The sequence below is a fragment of the Hippoglossus stenolepis genome, chromosome 7 (assembly GCF_022539355.2).
Source record: "Hippoglossus stenolepis isolate QCI-W04-F060 chromosome 7, HSTE1.2, whole genome shotgun sequence".
In the NCBI taxonomy this organism is placed as follows: domain Eukaryota; kingdom Metazoa; phylum Chordata; class Actinopteri; order Pleuronectiformes; family Pleuronectidae; genus Hippoglossus; species Hippoglossus stenolepis.
The window spans coordinates 19569257-19582179 of record NC_061489.1 but is presented as its reverse complement, the minus strand read 5'-3'; the positions used below and the strand labels follow the sequence as shown (position 1 = coordinate 19582179).

At 44.5% G+C, this 12923-nt stretch overlaps 1 protein-coding gene and 1 long non-coding RNA gene across 10 annotated transcripts in view; one reads left to right on the top strand and one right to left on the bottom strand.

Annotated features, from left to right (window-relative positions):
• LOC118112469 overlaps window positions 1–717 on the top strand; it is a 126932-nt gene extending 126215 nt beyond the window's left edge. For both annotated transcript variants that reach the window (XR_004697224.2, XR_004697225.2), the window contains one exon: window positions 117–717. This is a non-coding gene — a long non-coding RNA (uncharacterized LOC118112469). The remainder of the gene's footprint in view (window positions 1–116) is intronic.
• Window positions 1–12923, bottom strand: part of pcdh19 (protocadherin 19) — a 54017-nt gene that overhangs the window by 7155 nt on the left and 33939 nt on the right. The window lies entirely within an intron of this gene.

Below are 12923 nucleotides of genomic sequence, written 5' to 3'. Positions count from 1 at the left end.
GGTATTCCAGTGTATCTATGACAGTGAGATGGCTGTTTTCTAATTGCTCTCCATATTAATTTTCCATCCTGGCAGTCACATGGCAAAGATTGATTAAATTTAAATTGTTACTACAGAGTCGGGATGGAGCCTGTGATGCAGAAGCTAATGGAAGTATCACAGGGGAGGGAAAGTGAAAAGATGGCAGCGGCAGAAAAGAGGGTGACTGTCAGTGGTTGCGGTTGGTGGAGTCCAAAGTGCGGCCTTGGACCTGCCTGACCCCAACACTGGGGATAGCGCTTAACATCTAGTCTGCCCTAACTACTACCGAGGAGGGGTCTACACGGCCAGCTGAGGCTGAGGTCTGGCCAAGCGGCCTCCTACACTTCTCACCAGGGAGAGTCCAAGCACGGCTGTCATCCCAGCCAGCCAATTCAGTCCACGGGCCATAAATCAGCCCGGAGGCCTGGCTCCTGCGGGAGCGGCAAGATGGAGTGTGATGGTCTTGTTTTTACAAACAGTAGAGGGGCACCCTTGCTGCACCACGCAAGCCATCATTCTCTACACAGCACCGAGTCCTCGCCTTCTCCCCACAGCATCTGGTTCAGTCACATCAAGCTTTGCCCCCCCGATGCAGCCAGATTCATCCCTCGCAGCTCCCCACACAAGCCCATCCTTTATGCTTCTCCTCCTTCTGTCCTCCTCTTTCATCTCATCAGTACCGCTGTCTTGCGTACATTGGCGTAATTAAATAAATCCTTCGCTCTGAAAATCTCCTGCTCTCATTTCTGCCGATCTGACCGGAATTCCTTCCACTCTCACAGTCAAATATAAATTTTCGAGGAAATGCGACTCGCTGGGCCGCCTTGTTAGCGCTGTCATATGGGTGGTGGAGCTGGGGGTTCACGTAGCCCCGGTTCGGTTTCTGAGCATTAGTGCCAGTCAATTCATCAAGAACAAATTCACTGTCTAATCCGTCCAGCTCCACAGAGAGCGCCTGACAGTGTGTCACCTGTCCCAGTATCCTCCTGAAAGCTGATACAAAATGTTAACCATCTCACACTCGCTGATATTTAAGCACTTGTCAATACTTGTTCAAAAGCTAACAAACCAAATTATGAAAATGTTTACTTCCACTGTGTCCGTTCCCTCCCACACTGCTCCCCCATCCAGCCCCAGCCTGTGCATTCTGCAGCAGGTCTCGGTTTAAAGAATGAATTTTCAAACTGGTGTTGACAAACAATGCAGCGGCTTCTAAATTGGTACAAACAACATCTGTTTAACAGCTGTGTAACAGCAGCGGGTGGAGAAAAAAAAAGAAGCAATTGCTATGCCGTTTTTATAAATCACTGTGTCATCGCAGAGCAATGTTTTTGTTCAAAAGCAGGTCCAGTAGCCAATGGACTGCTTGATGTAGTGGAAATGATTCGAGCTGCTCGTCATGATGACACACGTGGGTGGGCTGGTTTCAAGGCCCCGACAACAAATGCTGTTTAGCTGAGAGGATGGTCTCACCTCACTGTGCCCTGCTCCCACCATCACATGCTCCTAGAGGTTGCCGTGTGTGAGGAACGCTTTGCGAAGGCTCCACAATGTTACCCTCGGCTCCCATTGTGAATTGTACAACGCTTAGCAGGGCAGGATTTACACTGGTTGGATCTACTGTGATCTGTGGGTTTTTAGATGAGCCAAAATCACGATTCATACATTACATGAGCCAGTGGCTGTTTAACTCTCTAAGCAGACACTCTACACCGGATTTAACCCAGACCTTGCTGCATGTGGCTGAACTCGGGTAAACAGAAAAGAAGAGGTTGCGAAATGGTTTCCGAGACACACAGCGACCAAAACAACACATGTACGAATGTGTCCACGAAAAACCACACCGCCTCCGGGGCTGAGGAGGTGTCATGTCAGACAGTACAGTACCCGACTGTTTAACCACACTGTCAATCCAGCAACATGCAGAGACGTGGTAGAGAAAAAGGCGTCCTTCATGTGCCGTTATACTGGACCTTGAAATACTTGACTATAGAAGATAAACCACAGGACAGGTTTTAGTCACTGTACTTAAAAGGTTATTTATTTGCCTGTAGAAAAATGGGCTAAAACATGTCACACATGCATAAACTACCAACATGCACATACATCTAATAACTGCAGATTGCAAAGGAAGTCGTATCATGTCTGTGCTTCCCTCTGCTGCGAGATAATGGTGCCAAACGTATCGCTGTCATATGAACAAGAAATCATCTTAATAACTTTGTGATAATAAATTAGATAAATATGTGGCCACATATAACGTTTCCAAGAAAAACTAATCAGGGGTGTAATTCAGAGATGAATTTCATCAGAGGGAAATTTGGGTTAGTAAAGTGATAATTATTTTAAAATATGAAGGATACAGAGGATGGGGGGAAAATGCAATTAAAGAGGAAATTAAACTGCAGCTCTGACTTATATTTCTTCATAAGTTGATATATTTCCAGTTAAAAGGGAAACTGTGGTGAAACATCGTGCAGAGATAAATAATTCAGAAGTGACCAAAGGCAAATGAGAGAGAATGGTAAACTCATTTGTTTGGATGGGTATTGTTTGGTGCTTTAACATTGGTTGCAACACACTTGAAACACAAGCCATGAGTAACTAACACAATATCTTTTAAACCTTTTTGTTTTTATGGTAAAAAGCAGCCGTACAGTAAATATTGGCCTTCAGAGCATTTCCCAGAAATCCTCAGGCTGGAATTAGGTAATAGATAATAGAGATTTGATATAATACAATAATAAAGACTGCCTGGAGGCTAATGTCTATTTATGTGAGAAGTAAAAAAAAAAAATTCAGGATTTGAAGGCACTATAGTTTTCAGATACAAATCCTGTACTTAATGACCAGTGTAAATAAGAGTTAATTAGCCAAGCCCTTAAGAAAATGTCTGTATTAGTGAGGAAGTGAACATAAACTAATTAAATTACATCAAATTTGGCACAGGTACAACCCGGCTTTGTATTTGTGCACGTTGCTTATAGTGTCGTGTAGCACGGTGATGAGATGTACTTCAATATAATGACAAAGCAAATGCCACCCTTGTCAATTCTCAGCATCCAAATTACCCTTCTAATGATGGGCTTCAAATTAACCTGTGTTGTGGCGCTCCAGGCCCACGGCACCAGTATAATGCACTCCCAAATATCATCACAGCACGCCGCTGCTGCCCTGGTTGCAGAACTGCCCACTCTGCCATCGGAGCCAAACCAACTGGCCGCTCTCCCGCGCGCCTGCCACTGTCTACTTGGCTCGTTTCCTCCACAATGCATCGGCAGAGGACATCTTTAAATACACTGGAACAAGTGCCGTATTTCTGTGTTTAAGCTTGACCGAGCTAGCAAGCTAATTTGCTCGGAAACCCTTGAGTCTGAGAGAAGCAAGGGGGACAGACACAGACTCTTAAATTACATCTGTGAATGGGGTTGGGGGGATAGATGAAAGCTATATGATGGAGAGGGTGAGCGCTGGCAGGGGGATAGCAGCGATACGGACTCTGATCATTGATTTCACAAGTGAGAGGAAAAAACGGAGGTTATATCTGCTGAGTCCCTCAGGTCATTTTTTATCTCTTTCTGACAATTATATATTCCCAAACTGAATCTATTTGTACTTTATCTGAGGCAATGAATCCCTATTAAACAAGTATAAGGGTTTTTAGAAATTCAAATGCGCATGGGAGAAAATACAAACTACAAATGTCAGGCAAATATAACACTGGATGATGGAAAACTGTGGCACTGAGCTTTTCCTTTGTAAACAAGACATCTACATCAAATAAAGAGATTTTCTATTTGTGAATCCACATATTTGTCTCAACTAATTAAGTGTTGGGGAAATAGATTAATGATTAACTGGATTTGAACAATGTTTTATGTAAACACATTATTTCAGCGCCTGTCAACGGTCAAGGTCCCAAAAACTGGCGACAGCTCACAGGGAGAATATACAAATATCTTATGATTTTCCTTTCTCACTGCGAGTGTCTGCTTTGCCTCAAAAGAGTGGCCCTACATTATTAATATAATGTGGCTTCTCATTGAGTCATGTTCACTTTGTGTCAGCCAGGACTATGTGTTTTATATTCTATTTTATCTTACTGCAGAAGCACCAGCATGGTTCAGACTCTCTTCTCCTTTTTCCAGCTTTTTCTTCTTTTCTTAAAAAGAAAGTAAAACAAAAAAAAATCCACTTGTCCCTTTTCCCGACCGTTTTAACAACCTCTGAAAGTAGGACAGTGTCACATGCTGAGTGTGGTAGTATGTAGCGTGATGGGCAGGTTTACTTCAGCGTGAAGAAACATATACAGTATGAGTGGGTGGGCCACCCTGGGATAGCAGAAAAGAAGGCCTCCCTGGTCCCCGCTGAACCGGATTGACAGCATCACTCAGGGACAAGCGGCAAATAAACGAAATAAGGGAAACACAGCGAGGGCCCTGCCGCGTAGTGATGCATTAGATTTACACCTGCTGGGCTGAGGAAAAAACAAGAGGGAGGCCTTTCCGACACTTTCTATTTCTCTGTCACAAAGGCCATTCTGGTTTCAGAGGCACGCTGACGCTCTCCCAGGTTCTTCATTATTAACCACCGCGAGGTCCGCACCGTGATGCCACTTAATCTCACAGAAAGTCCCCGTGTCCGCGCGGCACTAGCCACCCACCATCCAGTGCTAGGCTGTATGGAAGATTGTCAGCAGTGAGTCAGTCCATGAGAAGTGCTGCAGCTTGAACCAAAGACACACTGAGATGGAGGTGGGAGCCCGGACTAAAGAAAAGAGAAGGAACTAATAGCCACATCTTTTCTGATTTGAGGAACATGACTATAGCATACATAAGGATGATGGCAGGGGTCTGACACAGTGGTAGTAATTGGATTTCTCAGGCCGGGTGCCCACTCATGATAACATGCTGAGCTGTGACATAAAAAGTCCTTATGTGTGGCGAGGGAGGAAGGTGCAGCAGAGTGGAAGTGACAGTTGTCAAAGATCCAATTCCATCGCTCCTCTCGATCCCCGAGTTCCTTTTCTCTGGAGGCAGCCGAAGAACAACGTGCCCTGTGGTTAAGCCAAACACCAAGCTTGACATTCAGTTGCAAATCCAAGCCAGTTAAACGTACGAAGAGTGCTGCAGGAGGTGGCGGGGGGAGAGCTGGCATTAATGTGGATAGAGGAGGTCGTGACCTGATTGCTTGCTTTATTTATTTTCTGATGCTAACGCGAGCTGAATACAGAAGGAGCACAGGATTTCTAAGACGTGCTGGAGACCACACAAAGGAGTTTGAGACCCCCACTGCAGACCTTACTGACCCCACTGTGGGGGTAGTGTAGTGTCTGGCCAAAGTTCCCTCCCCATTCTCTGCGTGCATGCCGGCGTCATATTTAATGAGGATTGCATGGGAACAAGGCACATCATTAAAAGGAGCCATTCTGGGACTTTCCTGTCTGACATTAAACTCAGCAGCCGACCTCTCTCGTTACTTTCTTCTTTAACTTTAAGGACGTGGGGGACGCAGGTGTTTGAAAAGTGACATTTGGTTGGAGAGATCCACCCACTGAGTGAGTTCTGTCCCTCAGTTAATTATACATAGAAGGAACAATGGCGAAGCCTCCTGGAGTATTTTGCAGACTATTTCAGAGAACAAGTAGAGTAATGTCACAGTTTCCGCTGTATTTACATGGCTCACACTAACCTAATTGTACATAATATATTGACGTGATATGATAAGTAGGTCCATGACCAGGAAGATGTTTGGTAGCCTAAAGAAAAGATGTTATTAGCACTGACCTACTAAATAGAGGGCATTTGTGAATAATGTTTTCATTGTTGATGAATTAAGTTTAATTTGATTATCCGCCACAATGTAGACACTGCATCCTGTCCAGCTCTTGACCTTTGTCTCACATGAGCGGACTCAATGCAGGCAGACGACAGAGCGTCCACACAGCAGTAATTCAGATGGACTAGTGGTGTTTGGATGTTTATTCAGAAAAGATGACCCTATTAAATCAACTAACAACATTTGTTTTCATAATCTGAACTTGTGTGCGTGTTAATTCATCGAATAAGGAATAAACAGAATGCAGATGTTTCACAGACCGACAGGATCTCCAATATGAAGACGTGTTGAAAGACAAAATGCCAGCGGGGTCTGTTGGAGCTCGGTGGCCAGGAGAAGGTCAGGAATAGGCTCCCTGGGTCCACACAAACCTCGGCAGGTCCCTTCTCTCTGTTACCGTGCTTCCACTCTCATCAATATTTTATAATCTGGGTCACCAGCAGCCACAACGTGCCTCCCACTATTGAGACCTTCTCAAAATGCTGAATTACAACACAGTGTGCTCATCCCCTGCAAGGTCATCTAGGGGACAGCGAGGAGCACTGACACTAATTGGTGAATGAAAGATCGTAATGATAGACGTGGTTGGGATGACTTCTCCTTAACCTCTGTTTAACTTCTGCCGAGCACAAATCCAAAGAGCACATTTTGCCGACCACTGTTTCACTGTATGCGCAGCAAGAGAAATCCAGCATTCCAACGGCGATAAAATGTTACAGAATAAATCATTCTCGCTGAATATACATGAGCGGAGCAGAATATGGAAATATTATAGCAGTAAGCCTGAGGTAGTAACCTTTTGTTGCCACAACTGAGGAGGACGACATAACTTTACATATTTCTGTTACATATTCCATCTGAGTTACAATGTTGTCAGGAGAGGAAAAAGGTGATGAGGACTAAGATAAAACCCAGGATGGAGATGGCAAAGGCATCGGGGGACACAGAGAAATGAAAGAAAAACAGAACATAGGGAGTCCCAAATGGATGAAAGAGGATGGAGGTGCAGTGTTTTCCCACAGAGAGGAAGTAATAAGGGTTAAAAAAAAACTAAGAAATGCACATTGCTGCAACACAGGAGATCCCCCCTCCTCTCTCTCTTCCTCCCTTACCCCAGCTGCAGTGATAAATGTCTCTTTGTATTCCGGACAGAAAACTGCGGGCTACAATATACTTGTCAGAAGACAGCTGATTTTCCCCTTAAACAGAGCAGAGTATATTCTTAATCTGTCCTTTCACGGAGGCAGCAGATAAAACAAATGCCTCATGCCAAGACACATAAAGGCGAGAAAATCTCTCCCCCTAGTCACTGCGCGTTTGTGTGGCGCATAGCTACCGATCCACCCCTGTGTACACCATGTTATTTATATCTGCAGCAGGTGCAGATGCAGCATGTGCAACTGCATGCTGTTTTTACTTTTTGCTAAATTTCACAGCATCCTTAATCCCTGCAGCATAACCATGGTTCCACTATGAGGGCTCCTAAATGGAGTCAGTGCTACAGGTAATGGAGCTGATTATAGCTATCTGGGCTACGGGCCAGCTGCCAGACTGCCCTGCCTGGAGGGAGCGCAGGCCGCCTGGTGTCTGATATCCTGGGATCCCTGTAATACAAGCCTTGCTTTGGCAGTACCTCGGTGACTATCCTGCCCACTTCCAGCCACACACACTGAGGGTCCTTTGAATTAGTCTATGTGTATAGTGTGTCCTCATCAGGTTGTTTACTCCACATGGTATCAGTCTATAGTCATGACGTCTCAACAACACGCCGCAGTAAGTCTGACAGTTTTACTCTGACCTTCACCGTCTGTGGACTCTGTCCCCCTGTGATGACATAACTTCCTCCTTCTCTGCTCGTCTTTCTGTGGCTCGACCTGAGACAACTGATGTTCTGGTTTTCCTCAGGTATACGTCTTTAAATTCACACGGAGCACTGGCAACAGATGTGCAACAACCCAGTGAGCGACGGTGTGTATCCGTTTCTTTCAAGAAAAAATTAATAATTTGCCTCGGTTCAGTCCTTGTTCTGTCACGATGTGTTTGCGTGACTGGGAAGGTGCACTGGTTCGTAGGTGGGAGGGTTGTTAATGAAGTAAAAAAGCACAGTGGAGGAGTTTACATCATGTGTTTATAAAAATTACTGTTAAAATGTAATTCCTGTTCAAATATGAATCCATGGCAGCAAACCCACTTTAAACTGGAGCTACAAAAACGTCCATGGAATATTAAACACTGGGAGGTGATGTGGGTGACGTGAGAACAAATCAGATTTCAAATATCTCAAATTAATTAAGTATTTACTTCCACCATTTGTTGGTTTATATGTTTGTAAGTAAGATTGTGCAAAAAGTAGAGAGGGATGTGGACTGGGTCAGTGAAGAACGCATGAATTCTTAATTCATGGATCTTGATGAAAAATATCAAGCATGTTTAGGGGACTGATGTTTAGTAAAAATATAATGAATAAAAATGAAGATGTAGTGAATTTAAATGTAGTTTCATAAGTGGACTGATTGTCACTGATTTACGTTTGCTGACTAACTTCTCTCAAACAGGCCCATTAGGTGCATGTGATTTCAGCATAAAGGGGCCACAGTCCCTCCACTGATGCAGCCCTCTCTTTAACCCACATTCTTAGTACTGCTTGCTTTGTGTTGTCGAGGAGAAGAGGTTGTGCCCACGCAATGACCTCAAAGAACTAAAAAGACAATGGTGCGGTTAAGAAATATGGCTGAGGCCTCGGTTCCTCAGACAAGAGCTGGAATCAATCGCAGCCACAAAAGGACCTGGACCCATAGGATTTCTCTCTTTATCTTGCTCCCTCTCTTTTTCCTCTCATCCTCTGTTTAACCTTTACAGACACGGCTGCAGCCACACACACACACACACACACACACTCAATACACTGTACACACATTCAGACACATTTCAAATTCAGGTACTCTCGCCTCTCCCTTCTCTGTTTAATACACACTCAGCCCCCATCAACTTCAGAATATTACCTGTTCTTAATCTCCCTCCCTCTGTCTGGGATCATCCTGATCCCCCTGTTTTCCCATCTGCTGCCGACCGGGGCCCAGTTTGGCTAGGTGTTCAACAAACAACTGTGATTCACTTGGTTTCTGCGGAGATTATTAACACACCTAGCATGCCACAGCATCATGAATAAGCAATGGAGAGCCGGAGCCCTAGTTTCTCGCTGTCTCTGTGTTTCCTCCCTCCCTCTCTCTCTCTGTCTCTCTCTCTCCCTGCCGCGTTGTGAACTGAATGCCAGGATTGTCTAGAAAATGAGCTGTCAGTGGAGGGCCTGCAATGAGATACATCAGGCTCATTGTGAGTCCTAGAAAATAATGAACTATTCCCATTTCTCTCTCTGATATGTTCAATACGCTATCCATGACAAGTGCAGAGAGATAAGAAGTCCCCTCTTGAGCTGATTAAATACACTGGGTATATTCAGGAGAGCTTTGGCAGTATGAGGGTTCAGGGGATGCCATTGCACTATTTTAACATTACTTTATGTTTTCAGTCTGGGCTGCAGATGAAGATCTTTTGCAATGCGTTTTTTGTTTGTGTTGTGCAGTTCAAGAAGATCAGCTAGAGGCAATGCTTGTAACAGCTTAACAGAGAATCAAAACATGTCAAGTTGGTTTAAGTCTTTCTTCACATCTCTTAACTTATTCCCTCTCGGAGTTAACTGAAGAACTAAAGAGGAAGGCTCCGAGTTTACTTGTGGAAGTGCTCCACAGGGCTCAGGTGCTAGAGGAGGGTTGACTGCTGGTCCCTGCTCAGAGAGCATACAGATGTGGGCCAAAAGACAACAACAACTTATGGAAGTACCACCACAGCCAATTTTGAAATTTAGAAAAAACTGTTGTTAGAGCACAAACAGATTAACAAAGTGAAATATACTGAAATCAAACCTTCACACTGACTGATAAAGGTCTCGTCTGCTTTACCAGGGACAAAATTAATATTGGTCATTTCTGTTTTTGTTGTGTATTTCAATTATACAGAGCTACAGATATTGAGTCTCACAATGAGCAAGGTAAAAAAGATGAGTCCAGATGGACACAGCTTGAAATGGCATTTTTTGTCTTTCTCTTTCCACAACTCTACATCTCAAAGGTAAAATCTGCATCTTGGTTTGTTCATCACAGACTTCACTACACCTGCTAGCATTCTCTGGTATGTTTGAGCATACTGTGTGTGTGTGTGTGTGTGTGTGTGCACTCTATCTTCCTTAATGCTTGTATTGCACTGAGCTCTTTGTCACTGTCAGCCATTTTACCTCCACCACGGGTTCCACATTAGATTAGGCAAATCCAAATCAAAATGGATGATCCCAGTATAGAGTTTGTATGTTGATCTAATCATAAAAATATCATATCCCGACACGTGTTGTTGCCAGTTCGAATCGCGGGAAGAGTTTTGATACTTAATTCAATCAAATGTTGTTTGAGAATCAGTCAAATCCTCTGGCACATTCACAGTTATCTGGGAGTGAGAGGGGAAAAAATCCCTCCTACCTGTCAGAGAGATTGTTTCCTCTTTTCCTCTTTTTATTTTCCCTCGCTAAGACTGCTTACTAGATTCTCAGTTCATCTCTCCATCTCTGTCTCCCTCACACACACACACACACACACACACACACACTCCCCCTCTCGTGTTGTCAGCACAGCCCTGTTCCTGTTGCCTTCCTGATTCTGACACCTGTCAGCATTTTCCTCAGTAGATCACAGAGCTGCAAACTAGAAATGTTCCCGTGTTGAATTTAGGGCAAGTTTTGCAGCAGGAACGTGTGAGGTGCCTTTACTCTTTCTCTAATTCAACAGGGGAAGGGTACTGCTTGACTGGCACAAAGTTGGGAGATGGGGGTTGGAGATGTTTGTTGTCAGTGGATGGAAACAGAAGAGACAGACAGAAAGACACGAGGAGAGGGAAAGAGAGAGAAAGAGAGAGAAAGAAAGGGAGGCTGAAATCAATTAGGAACAGCGAAACCCTCTGGATCTGCTGATGGAAGGAGGGAATATGGAGAAGTCTGCAGCCCAGAGTGGGGGCTTCCATTCCTAGACTCCAGCTTTAGGCACACACCCACAGGGAGCTAAGAGATAGATGAGAGATATTCTCCAGAGGTGGAGGCCAAGGAATATGTCAGAAATAAAAGAGGCCTGCTCTGGCTAATTGAGCAGTCTTGGATCGCTTTGAGTCGAATAAGCCAAGAGAACGGGATTCAGTTTTTTTTTTTTTATGAACATTCACATTGACCTGGAAATCATTCCAAAACCAAGACCACAAACCTCTAAACCCACAAATCGGACAGTGTGCAACCACATCATGCTCTCCCTTTCCCTCCCGCAGAGATAACCCGAGAGATTTAACAACGACATGAATCTTAATCCTTAAAAGCCATGGCTCATCCATATCCAGGAGGAATTAAAGTGTGAGCTATGACAATCAAAGGAAGTCGGGGAAAAAAAATAGATTTAGCTCTCTTTGTCACCAGCCCCCTCAGAGTCTGTTCTCTTGCTTCTCCCTTGACACTAATGGTTCTACGGAGCCAAAGCTAGCATGTCGCACATTTCAACCAAATCCCCCTAACTTCACAGACATGCCTATAAAGATAAAGGAGAAATCATTTTATACAGCTCTTCTTCTCAGTTCATAGTCATGGGCGATATCATCCCTTTTTATTCTTATGGTGGCTACAGTGTGAGGGTGCCATTACATGTTAAAGATGGGCCTTTATAGATCTTAAGAGATTTAATGTAATTTGTTCTTCAGATACATCCCTAATCTAATCCACTGGGTGAGGATATTTCAGGTCAGGCTTTCAAAAAGAGCACACACGGCTCTTTAGATTCTTGGAGGGGATTCAACAAAGAGGCATTCGCTCAGATTTAACTCTGAAATCTCTTCACGAGCACTTCGCTGAAAGTTACCTTGGTCGTGGCTGGTGCAGGAATAATGAATAGCGTTGTTGAAACCGCATCAGTCAAGGGGAAAAGAAAGCATAAGCGTAGTGGACGACAGCCAAATAACAAAGTCCTGTACTGACACAGAGAGGACGACGGCGGGTGAGTTAGCAGCTGAATCCCGCCACCTGAATGGATTCCCACATGAAAGCACACAATGATGACGTGGACGTGGGGTCTTTGTGTGGAGGTAGCGACTCGTCTCCAGGGCAAACAACACTGGTACGTGGCACTGGGAACTGTAAACATTTGCACTGTAAAAGCCTGAGAGCTTAAACCTCCCTCCTTCCCCCTTCCAGCTTCCTTTTGTTCTCAGCACTTATCAACACAACCGGACAGAACAATAATGACACACACACACACATACTCGGCTGGTGTGTGCCGTCGTCCTTTGGCAATTGCAGTCTCTCAACTTGTTTTCAGCCTTCGCTGGCAGGAGAGACGCACTATACAACAGAGTTAGTCCCAGAAGACATCTAAGCAGCGGGGTGTTGAGTGAACAAGCCTATTTGTTTTCTGACAATCGCCTCCATTCACTCACAAGTAGCGGATAGTGTCCATTTTCGCCAATTAAGACAGATGAGCTCAAAGTAAAAACCACACCATCGCATGACCGCAACCGCTGCGGTTCTCATATTTTACAAACCTAAACTGTTCTATTTCTGCCGCTACACTCGAGTCAGCTTCCACAGAGGGAAATGAAGAGGAGGCTACTGTTCTCTTGAGGAGACACAGAGCGAAAATCTGACGATGTAAAAATCCTCCTACGGCAGGAGAGACGGACTCAGCTGCGCCTGGTGCTGAATCTGCCCGTCTCTGCCGGCCCACCATGCCTTTTAACCATGTAATTAGACCGTTGAGACAGTAATAGAGGGGCGATTTCATTTGCTATGTCATTACATTTCTGCCCGTGTAAGGATCTTTGGTCAATTCATTTAATAATTATAAACTCTCATTACTCTCTGGTGTGACCACTGCTGATGACTGACTTTCAAAACAAAGGGAGGAAAGGTTCGACTGAAGCCATTTTGTGAAGTCTTGAGTGAGGAGAGAGCGGCCGGCCAAAAGTGAGTGTGTAGCTGACCCCGA